Genomic DNA, 13243 nt, shown 5'->3' with positions numbered 1-13243 from the left:
AGGTAGCCTGGGGCAAGTTCTCAGGCCTGCTCACCCACTGCCTGGGAACAGACTCAGTGCTGTTGTGGGGAGCACAGTGGGAGTGAGACTGGCCCTTTGGGTTGCATGGGAGCTGGGTGAGGCCTGTGACTGCTGCCTTTCCCCCAACTTCCCTGACAACCTGCATGACACAGGAGAGGCAGCCATAATCCTCCTAGGAACATAACTCCATTGACCTGGGAACCGCACCCCCATCCCCCACAGCAGGTGCAGCAAGACTTGCCCAATTAGAGTCTGAGGTCAGATGCACCTAGCCCTTTCCCCACCTAATTGTCCTTCCCTACCTACCCTGGTAACTAAAGACAAAGGGCATATACTCTTTGTATTTGTGAGTTTTAGGGCCCCTCCCACCACCTCTTCCTCCCCATACTACCACAGCTGATGCTCTCTCTCTTTTTTTTTTTTTTTTTTTTTTTTTTTTTTGTGAGACGGAGTCTGGCTCTGTCGCCCAGGCTGGAGTGCAGTGGCCGGATCTCAGCTCACTGCAAGCTCCGCCTCCCGGGTTCACGCCATTCTCCTGCCTCAGCCTCCCGAGTAGCTGGGACTACAGGCGCCCGCCACCTCGCCCGGCTAGTTTTTTGTATTCTTTAGTAGAGACGGGGTTTCACCGTATTAGCCAGGATGGTCTCGATCTCCTGACCTTGTGATCCGCCCGTCTCGGCCTCCCAAAGTGCTGGGATTACAGGCTTGAGCCACCGCGCCCGGCCGATGCTCTCTTGAAAGCACCACCTCCCAGCAGGAGGCCAACCACCACAAAAATAGTGTACTAATTAACCAAAGCTAAGGACCGTCACAGAGTCCATTTCAACGCTGCTACTTCCACCAGAGCAGGTGCCAGTATCCATTGCTGAGAGACACACAGACAGTTCACATCACAGGACTCTGTCCAGACAACCCTCAGTACCACCAGAGTCTGGTGGACTTGCTGGGTGCAAGGGAGCCTGGTAGACTTGCTGGGTGACTAGATCCAGAAAAGAGATAACAATCACTACAGCTCAGCTCTCAGGAAGCCACATCCCTAGGAAAAGGGGGAGAGTACTACATCAAGGAAACACCCATGGGACAAAAGAATCTGAACAACAGCCTTAAGCCCTAGACCTTCCCTGACAAGAGCCTACCCAAATGATAAGGAACCAGAAAACCAGCCCTGGTAATATGATAAAACAAGGTTCTTCAACACCTCCCAAAAATTACACTAGCTCACCAGCAATGGAATCAAATCAAGAAGAAATCCATGAGCTACCTGAAAAGCATTCAGAAGGTTAGTTATTAAGCTAATCAGAGAGGCACCAGAGAAAGGCAAGGGCAAATGTAAGGAAATTTTTAAAAATGATACAAGAAGTGAAGGGCAAAATATTCAATGAAATAGGTAGCATAAATAAAAAACAGTAAAAACTTCAGGAAACAATGGACGCACTTACAGAAATGCAAAATGCTCTGGAAAGTCTCAGCAACACAATCAAACAAGCAGAAGAAAGAACTTCAGAGCTCGAAGACAAGGTTTTTGAATTGACCCAATCCAACAAAAAGAAAAAAGAGTAAGAAAATACGAGCAAAGCAAGCCTCCAGGAAGTCTGAGATTATGTTAAATGACCAAACCTAAGAATAATCAGCATTCCTGAAAAAGAAGAGAAATCTAAAAGTTTGGAAAACATATTTGGGGGAACAATTCGAGGAAAACTTCCCTGGTCTTGCTAGAGAACTAGATATCCAAATACAACAAACTCAAAGAACACCTGGGAAATTCATCGCAAAAAGATCATCACCCAGGCATCTTGTCATCAGGTTATATAAAGTTAAGACAAAGGAAAGAATCTTACGAGTTGTGAGGCAAAAACACCAGGTAACCTATAAAGGAAAACCTATCAGATTAACAGCACATTTCTCAGCAGAAACCCTACAACCTAGAAGTGATTGGGGCCCTATCTTCAGTCTCCTCAAAACAATTATCAGCCAATAGGCCAGGCGTGGTGGCTCACACCTGTAATCCCAGCACTTTGGGAGGCCGAGGTGGGCAGATCACAAAGTTAGGAGTTTGAGACCAGCCTGGCCAACATGGTGAAACCCTGTCTCTACTAAAAATACAAAAATTAGCTGGTAGTGGTGGCACACGTCTGTGATCCCAGCTACTCAGGAGGCTGAAGCAGGAGAATTGCTTGAAACCAGGAGACAGAGGTTGCAGTGAGCTGACATTGCAGCATTGCACTCCAGCCTGAGCAGCAGAGCGAGACTCCATCTCAAAAAAAACAAAAACAAAAACAAAAAAACAAAAAAGCAATTATCAGCCAAGAATTTTGTACCCAGCAAAACTAAGCTTAATAAATGAAGGAAAGATACAGTCTTTTTCACACAAACAAATGCTGAGAGAATTCGCAACAACCAAACCAGCACTACAAGAACTGCTAAAAGGAGCTCTAAATCTTGAAGCAAAACCTGGAAACACATCAAAACAGAACCTCTTTAAACCATAAATCTCACAGGACCTATAAAACAAACAAAAACAAACAAAAAAACCCAAGGTCTACAGACAACAAATGAAACAATTAATGAACAGAATGGTACCTCACATCTCAGTAATAATGTTGCATGTAAATGGCCTAAATGCTCCACTTAAAAGATACAGAATTGCAGAATGGACAAGAATTCACCAACCAACTATCTGCTGCCTTCAAGAGATACACGTAGCACATAAGGACTCATATAAACTTAAGGTAAAGGGATGGAAAAAGATAATCCATGCAAATGGACACCAAAAGCAAGCAGGAATAGCTATTCTTATATCAGATAAAACAAACTTTAAAGCAACAGCAGTTTAAAAAGACATAGAGGAACATTATATAATGATAAAAGGCCTTGAAAATATCACAATCCTAAACATATGCACCTAACACTGGAACTCCCAAATTTATAAAACAATTACTAATAGATCTAAGAAATGAGACAGCAACACAATAATAGTGGGGGACTTCGATACTCCACTGACAGCATTAGACACGTCATCAAGATAAAGTCAACAAAGAAACAATTTAAACTATACCCTGGAACAAATGAACTTAACAGATATTTACAGAACATTGTACCCAACAACTGCAGAATACACATTCTATTAAACAGCACATGGAACATTCTCCAAGACAGACCATATGATAAGCCACAAAATGGGCCTCAATAAATTCAAGAAAATTGAAATTATATCAAGCACTCTCTCAGACCACAGTGGAATAAAACTGGAAATCAACTCCAAAAGGAACCTTCAAAATCATGCAAATACATGGAAATTAAATAACCTGCTCCTGAATGATCACTGGGTCAAAAATGAAATAAAGATGGAAATTTAAAAATTCTTTGAACTGAACAACAATACTGAAACAACCTATCAAAACCTCTGGGATACAGCAAAGATGGTGCTAAGAAAAAAGGTCATAGCCCTAAATGCCTATATCAACAGACAATATAAGGTCACATCTCAAGGAACTAGAGAAACAAGAACAAATCAAACCCAAACCCAGCAGAAGAAAGGAAATAACCAAGATCAGAGCAGAACTAAACGTAATTGAAAAAAAAAAAAAAAAAAAAAGCAAAAGATAAATGAAGCAAAAAGCTGGTTCTTTGAAAAGATAAACAAAACTGATAGACCATTAGCATGATTAACCAAGAAAAAAAAGAGAGAAAATCCAAATAAGCTCAGTTATAAATGAAAACGGGAGATACCACAACTGACACCACAGAAATACAAAAGATCATTCAAGGCTACTATAAACACTTTTATGTGCATAAACTTGAAAACCTAGAGGAGATGAATAAATTCGTGGAAAGATACAACATTCCTAGCCTAAAATCAGGAAGAATTAGATACTCTGAACAGACCAGTAACAAGCAGCGAGACTGAAATGGTAATTAAAAAAATTACCAACAACAAAAAGTCCAGAACCAGAAGGATTCACAGCAGAATTCTACCAGACATTCAAAGAATAATTGGTACCAATGCTATTGACACTATTCCACAAGACAGAACCCTCCCTAAATCATTCTGTGAAGCCAGTATCACTCTAATATCAAAACCAGGAAAGGACACAACCAAAAAAGAAAACCACAGACCAATATCCCTGATGAACATAGCTGCTAAAATTCTTAACAAAATACTAGCTAACTGAATACAGCAACATATCAAAAAGATAATCTACCATGATCAAGTGGTTTTCATATCAGGAATGCAGGAATGGTTTAACATATGCAAGTCAATAAATATGATATACCACATAAACAGAATCAAAAACAGAAATCACATGATCATCTCAATAGATGCAGAAAAAGCACTCGACAAAATTCAGCATCCTTTCATGATTAAAACTCTCAGCAAAATCAGCATACAAGGGACATATCTCAATGTAATAAAAGCCATCTATGACAAACCCACAGCCAACATAATATGGAATGGGGAAAAGTTGAAAGCACTCCCTAAAAGAACTGGAACAAAACAAGGATGCCCACTCTCATCACTCCTCTCCAATATAGTGCTGGAAGTCCTAGCCAGAGCAATCAAGACAGGAGAAAGAAATAAAGAGCACCCAAATCAGGAAAGAGGAAGTCAGACTGTTGCTGTTTGCTGATGATATGATTATTCACCTAGAAAACCGTAAAGCCTCCTCCAGAAAGCTCCTAGAACTGATAAAAGAAAGTTTTTCAGCAAAGTTTCCCAATACAAAATTAATGTACACAAATCAGTAGCTCTTCTATACACCAACAGCAACAGAGCTGAGAATCAAATCAAGAATTCAACCTCTTTTACAATAGCTGCAAAAAAAAAAAAAAAAAAAAAAACTAGGGACTATACCTAACCAAAGAGTTGAAAGACCTCTACAAGGAAAACTATAAAACACTGCTGAAAGAAATCATAGATGACACAAACAAATGGAAGCACAGCCCATCCTCATGAATGGGTAAAATCAATATTGTGAAAATGACCACACTGCCAAAAGCAATCTACAAATTAAATGCAAATCCCATTAAAAAACCACCATCATTCTTCACGGAATTAGGGAAAACAATCCTAAAATTCATACGGAAACAAAAAAGAGCCTGCATAGCCAAAGAAAGACTAAGCAAAAAGAACAAATCTGGAGGCATCACATTACCTGATTTCAAACTATACTATAAGCCATAGTCATCAAAACAGCATGGTACTGGTATAAAAATAGGGACGTAGACCAATGGAACAGAATAGGGAATCCAGAAATAAACCCAAATACTTATAGCCAACTGATGTTCGACAAAGCAAACAAAAACATAAAGTCAGGAAAAGACACCCTATTCAACAAATGGTTCTGCAATAATTGGCAAGCCACATATAGGAGAATGAAATTGGATCCTCATCTCTCACCTTATACAAAAATCAACTCAAGATGGATCCAGGACTTAAATCTAACACCTGAAACTATAAAAATTCTAGAAGACAGCATCAGAAAAACCTTTCTACACATTGGCTTAGGCAAAAATTTCATGACCAAGAACCCAAAAGCAAATGCAATAAAAACAAAAATAAACAGCTGGGACTTATTAAGTAAAGAGCTTTTGCACAGCAAAAGGAACAGTCAGCAGAGCAGACAACACACAGAATGGGAAAAAAATCTTCACAATCTATACATCTGACGAAAGACTAATATCCAGAATCTACAACAAACTCAAACAAATTAGTGAGAAAAAAAACAAACAATCCCATCAAAAAGCGGGCTTTGGAAATGAATAGACAATTCTCAAAAGATATACAAATGGCCAAACAAACATGAAAAAATGCTCAACATCACTAATGATCAGAGAACTGCAAATCAAAACCACAATGCAATACCACCTTACTCCTGCAAGAATGGTCATAATCAAAAAAATCGAAAATAATAGATGTTGGCATGGATGCAGTGAAGAGGGAACACTTCTACACTGCTGGTGGGAACATAAACTAGTACAACTACTATGGAAAACAGTGTGGAGATTCCTTAAACAACTGAAAGTAGAACTACCATTTGATCCAGAATCCCACTACTGGGGATCTACCCAGAGGAAAAGTCATTATACAAAAAAGATGCTTGCACACACATGTATTTAACAGCACAATTTACAACTGCAAAAATGTGGAACCAACCCAAATGCCCATCAATCAATGAGTGGATAAACTGTGATATATATATATGATGAAATACTACTCAGCCATGAAAAGGAATGAATTTATGGTAGTCGCAGCAACCTGGATGAGACTGGAGACTATTATTCTAAGTGAAGTAACTCAGGAATGGAAAACCAAATGTATGTTGTCACTCATAAGTGGGAGCTACACTATGAGGATGCAAAGGCATAAGAATGACACAGTGGACTTTGGGGATTCAAGGGGAAAGGGAGGGAAGGGGGTAAGGGATAAAAGACTACAAATTAGGTGCAGTGTATACTGCTCATGTGATGGTTGCACCAAAATCTCACAAATCACCACTAAAGAACTTACTCATGTAACCAAATACCACCTGTTCTCCAATAACCTATATAAATTAAATAAATAAATAAATAAATAAATAAATAAGAAAAAAGAAAAGCAATTCAAGAAAGAGATCAACACTGAGAATGGAAGCATGTAGAGTTCAATAGACATGCTTTCCAGTGAATCAACTACAACTAATGAAAATTATTTTTTAAAAACCACCATGTAAAGCCTCTGTAATTCTTCTAAGGCCATCAAATGAAGAAACATTATTGAAGAAAATCTACTAAATCTCAGTAAGAAAGTCTGGGACAGTTGAGTGAACTGCTCATTCACCATCTCCACAAAACTCAGTGTGACAGAAACTCTACTGCAGTTGGTATACAGAAGAAGAAGGGACTCATTCTTCCTACAGCTCCAAAGGGATGTGGCATCTCTCCAGAAAAACAGGTGACCAGCACATCTTCCCCCCCACCCAGCTCCATGTTATGGGGGCTAAGTTTCAGGTTTGGGCAGCAGAGAGGTCTGGAGCTCCCTTCTTATGCCCAAACCACATTCATAAGGTGGAGGCTCTACACCAGATGGAGCAGGCCAAAAATACCGGGACCCCAACTGGCTTCCTTCCAATATGTTTGTAGTGCAGAGATTCCACTCCAAGGTTGCTGATTCATTCCTCTGCCAGTTTAAATCTATTGTTCAATCCCTCTAGTGAATTTTCACCTAAGTTATTGTACTTTTTACCTCCACAATGTATAACAAATAATAGCACAAAAAAGCGGTAGAATCAATAGAGCTATACAAGAGTCACATTTTAAAATATCACTGGATAGGCAACATAGGGAGACCTCGTCTCTACAAAAAATAGTAATAATAGTAAAAAAGCCGGGTGTGGTGGTACATACCTGTGGTCCCAGCTACTCAGGAGGCTGTGGCAGAAAAGGATCCCTTGAGCCCAGATATCGAGGCTGCAGTGAGCTGAGATGGCACCACTGCACTCCAGCCTGAGTGAGAGAGTAAGACTCTTTCTCCATATATATATATATATATATATACACACACACACACACGCTATGATATATATATATATATATATATGACATATATATCATATATCTCACTAGAACTAAGTTAGTATACATTTGAAGTAGATTCGAAAAAGTTAAGATGTACAGTTGACCCTTGAACAACATGGGTCTGAACTGCATGAACCCATTTATGCACAAATCTTTTTCAATAACTATAATCGAAAATTTTTTGGAGGTTTGCGACAATTTGAAAAAACTCACAGATGAAATCTATCGCCTAGAAATATCAAAAAAAAAAAGAAAAAGTTCTGTCATGAATGCATACAGTGTATGTAGATAAGTCTATTAAATCATTTACTACGATAAAATATACAAAAATCTATTATAACATTAAAACTTACACATATAAACACTTACAGACCATACACGAATCCATTTGCAGTTGAGAGAAATGTAAACAAATGTAAAGAGGAAGTATAAATTCATAACTGCACAAAATTAACTGTAGTACATACTATACGACTATAATAATTTTGTAGACACCTCTTACTACTATTGCAGTGAGCTCAAGTATTGCAAGTATCAACTTAAAATGCCATGTGACACCAGTTGTCTCTCTAATAAATTGCAAATTTCAATAAAAATTGATCTTTCATATTTCTTGTGTATTTTTCATTTTGTTCAGTGTAATACTGTAAACCCTGAGTAACACCATGGGACCCATACAAAGAGCCATCAGTGGTGCTGGAAGTCATGACATAACATGAAAAAGTCAAATTGCTTGACCTGTACCATGGATTGAGGTCTGCAGATGAAGGCTGCCCACCATTTCCAGATAAATGAATCCAGTGTAAGGACCACTGTAAAAAATAAAAGAAAATTCAAGAAGTCATCACTGCAGCTATGCTAGCAGGCACAAAAACCCTGCTCTTTTTTTGTGAAATATTTTTCAATGTAATATTAGACATGCAGATTCTATAAGTGTTCAGGGCTGCTATAAGAAAGGTATACCTATAGCCTCTAACATCATTCAAGAAAAAGCAAAGTCATATGACAACTTAAAGCAAAGGAAAGTAACGGAGTTGGAGAATTTAATGTCAGCAAAAGATGGTTTGACAAATTTAGAACGAGATTTAGCTATAAAAATGTCAAGATAACAGGAGAAATAGCTTCTGCTGACCAAGAGGCAGCAGCTGAGTTTCCCAACATCATTAAGAAAATCCTTGCAGAGAAAGAATATCCACCTGAACAGGTATTTAACACAGATGAAAGTCCCCTATTCTGGAAAAAAGAATTGCCACAAAAAACATTTATTAGTAAGGAAGAGAAGCAAGCACCAGGATTTAAGGCAGGGAGGGACAGGCTAACTTTACTGTTTTGTGCAAATGCATTCAGGTTTATGATCAGGGCTGCCCTTATTAATAAAGCTGCTAACCCAGATACATGAAGGAAAAAGATAAACACCAGTGAAGTGTCTTTTGGTTGTACAACAAGAAAGCTTGGACAAGGAGGACTCTTTTTCTGAATTGATTCCACTGATGCTTTCTCCCTGAAGTGAGGAAGTACTCTGTCAATAAGGAATTGCCTTTTACAGTTAATTTGATATTGGACAATGCCCCTGGCCATCCAGAACCCTCTGAGTTCAACACTGAAGGCAATGACATGGTTTACTAGCCCCTAAACACAACATTAATTCAGTCTCTAGATCCAAGCTATGGAAGAGAACTTCAACAGGGAAGACACCATAAAAGTCTGGGAGGATAATACTATTGAAAGTACCATCGTTGTGAGAATTTTTTTTTTTTATAGAGACTGTCTTGCTATGTTTCCCATGCTGGTGTTGAACACCTGGCCTCTTAAAGTGCTGGAATTACAGGTGCAAGCCACCGTGTTTAGCCCATGGTTGTTATGGAATAAGTCACAAAATGCTATCACATTTGAGGGGAGGGTAGGGGAGGAAAAGAAAGAGAAAGGGAGAGAAGGGGGGAGAGGGAGGGAAGGAGAAAGAAAGAGAGAGAGAAAGGGACAGAGAAAAAAGAAAGAGAGGGAGAGAAAGAAAGAGAGAACGACAGAAAGACAAGGAGGAAAGGGAACGGGAGCCCCCCAGCTACTTGGGAGGCTGAGGCAGGAGAATTGCTTAAACCCGGGAGGCAGAGCTTGCAGTGAGCCAAAGATCGCGCCATTGCACTCCAGCCTGGGCAACGCCGGGGCCAGGGATGGACAGGACGGGACAGAAAAAGGAAAGGTAAAAGGAAAAAGGAAAGGAAAGAGAAAAAGGGCCATGAAAGCCACCAAGCCCAAAACAATACATTCCTACTGGAGAAAACTATGTCCAGATGTTGTGCATGACTCACAGGATTTACAACAGAGCCAGTCAACAAAATCATGAAAGATACTGTGGACATGGCAAAAAAGATGGGGGGTAAAGGGTTTCAAGACATGGATACTGGAGAAATTCACAATCTTTTCAAGATAGATACCATACCAGAGGAATTAAAAGAAGATGATTTGATGGAGATGAGCGCTTCCAAATCAGTGCCAGATGATAAGGACAAAGATGAAGAAGCAGCAGTGCCAGAGAACAAATCGACATTAGACAATTTGGCAGAAGGGTTCTGATTATTCAAGACTGCTTTTGACTTCTTTTACATGGACCCTTTTATAATGTGGGCAGTGAAACTAAAGCAAACGGTGGAAGGAGGATTGGTACCATATAGAAAAATTTCTAGAGAGATGAAAAACCAAAAACGTCAGACAGAAATTATGATGTATTTCTGTAAAGTTACACCAAGTGTATCTGGTCTGCCTCTCCTGACTCCTGTTCTGCCTCCTCCACCATCCCTGAGACAGCAAGGCCAACCTTTCTTCTTCCTCCTTCTCTTCAGCCTATTCAATTTTCACTTAATGCACAGTAAATATGTTTTCCTTATAATTTTCTTAATAACATTTTCTTTTCTGTAGTTTGCTTTACTGTAAGAATACAGAATATAATACATACAACATATAAAATATGTATTAACCAACTGTTTATGTTATCAGTAAGGCATCTGATCAACAATAGGCTATTTGTAGTTAAGTTTTGGGGAAATCAAAAGTTATACATATTTTCAACTGTGTAGGGTGTCAGTACCCCTAACCCCTATGTTGTTCAAGGGTCAACTGCCTATTATGGTAAGTAAGCCCTAGAGCAACAACTAAGAAAATAATTTTAAAAATATCTATATAATAAAAAAATCATAAAAAGAATTAAGATGTACTACCAAAATATTCATACAATGCAAAAAAAAGCAGTAAAGGAGGAATACAGGGAAAATGTCATGAATAATAAAAAATGAAAATTGAAATGGCAAACATAAACTCAACTATATTAATAACATTAAATATGAATTAATGAATTCAATCAAAAGACAGTGATTGTCCCATCCAATAGAAACACATGACTAATATATGTTGTCTTCAGAATGCACATCTTTTTTTTCTGAGACAGGGTCTCCCAAGCTGGAGTGCAGTGGCATGATCTTCAGTTCACTGGAGCCTCCAACTCTCAGGCTCAAGTGATCCTCCCACCTTAGCCTCCCAAGTAGCTGGGACTACAGGTGTGTGTGCCACCATGCCCAGCTAATTTTTGTATTTTTTGTAGAGACAGGGTTTTGCCACGTTGCCCAGGCTGGTCTCAAACTCCTGAGCTCGAGCAACCCACCCACCTGTGCTTCCCAAAGTGCTAGCATTACAAACACGAGCCACCGCGCCCAGCCTTAGAACACACACTTTAGACTCAAAGATACAAACAAGCTGAAAGTAAAAGGATGGAAAACATCACACAAATAGCAAAAATAGAAAGCTGGAGAGGCTATATGAATATCAGACAAAAAAGACTTTATGCCAACTTAGTGTCAATAATATACAAAAATTCTTGCTTCTTTACAGTGCCACTCCCCTTTAAGTTTGTCACAAACTACATCTTTATACATTATGTGACCATTAATACAGATTTACAATTAGTGCTTTATGCATTTATTATTTGTATGGAAAAAAAAGTTACAATTTAAACATGCAACATTGGTTGTTATATTTACCTAGGTAAATTCTAGTTATTTTTTCATATGGTTTTGAATTGTTGTCTACTATCCTTTTGTATCACCCTGAAAAACTACTTTTAGCATTTCTTTCTTTTTTTTTTTTTTTTTTTTTTTGGAGACAGAATCTTACTCTGCTGCCTAGGCTGGAGTGCAGTGGCACGATCTCGGCTCATTGCAACCTCCACCTCCCGGGTTCAAGCAATTCTCTCATGCCTCAGCCTCCCAAGTAGCTGAGACTACAGGTGTGTACCTCCATGTCCAGCTAACTTTTGTATTTTCAGTAGATACAGGGTTTCGCCATGTTGGCCAGGGTGGTCTCGAACTTCTGACCTCAAGTAATCAAGATTAGCCCGCCTCCGCCTCCCAAAGTGAGCCACTGCACCAGGCCTCTTGTAGCATTTCTTATGGAGGTTTACTAATGACAAACTCCCTGTGGTTTTTTTATCTGAAAATGTACTCAGAACCACTCAATGGTGCACTTTCAATAGATGAATTGTATTATATGTGAGTTATATCTCAATAAAGCTTTTATATTAAAGCTTCCTTTCATAACTAATTAAAGTGGATGTTAAGGTTACATGGAAAAGAGAAAAGCACAGGGGCCCAGATCAGTTGATGGAAGGACAGTTTTCACAGAACAACGGAAAATGAACTCTTCATCATTCATGACCCTGCTGTCTTACTTAGTCAACTTATCATTCCCTCTGAAATAGGCAACTGTCGTTCCCTATTGAGGTGACTCTACCATACAGGTAACTCAGTCTTTCTAGGTTTCTGCTTCACCTCTAATCTTGGTTTCTGCTTCTTTTCTTTTTGAAAATTTCAAATCCAAATTTGTTTGGGTCTCATTGTCCATTTCTAGAAGACTTCTCACACTAGTCTACTCATAAGTCACTTACTAGCTAATATAATGTAGCTTTTAGCTATGATACTTACCCCTAATTTAGTTAACTATAGCAAAGACAGTAAGGTAACATTTTCTAGAAAATATTTTGAACCTAATAAAATGTATCATAAAAAAATTTAGAGGGAAATTTTTAGTTTTAAGTGCTTATATTAGAAGAAAGTTACCAAATCAATAACCGAATAATCTTTCACATTAATATATATTTATATATAATTGTATAAATACATAGATGCACAATTAAATACATAAATACAACACATAAATAGAAGAAAAGAAAGAAATGATAGAACTTATCAATGGAAACCAAAAGCTGGTTTTTTGAGATCAATACAATTAATTTCTAGCCAGACTGACCAGAAAAAAAAAAAGAAGACAAATTATCAATATTCAAAATGAAATGTGACATTACTACAAATATCCCATAAATACTGAAAGGAAAAATAAAGGAATACTATAAACAATTTCATGCCAATAAATTCAACAATTTTTGTGAAAATGGACCAACTTTTGAAAACTGCAAACCACCAAATATAACGCAAAATGAAATAGATAATATACATAGTCCTTCCAGGTGAGATTTTTGTTTTATAAAAAATTTATATATATAGTCTTATAACTACTAAATAAATTGAATTTATAGTTAAAACCTTCCAAGAAAGAAATCTCCAGGCCCCAATGGCTACATAAATTAATTCTACCCATTATTAAAGAATAACACTAATTATATACA

The sequence above is a fragment of the Rhinopithecus roxellana genome, chromosome 17 (assembly GCF_007565055.1).
Source record: "Rhinopithecus roxellana isolate Shanxi Qingling chromosome 17, ASM756505v1, whole genome shotgun sequence".
Taxonomy (NCBI): Eukaryota; Metazoa; Chordata; class Mammalia; order Primates; family Cercopithecidae; genus Rhinopithecus; species Rhinopithecus roxellana.
The sequence above is the reverse complement of the archived record's forward strand: the minus strand, read 5'-3'. Positions refer to the sequence as shown.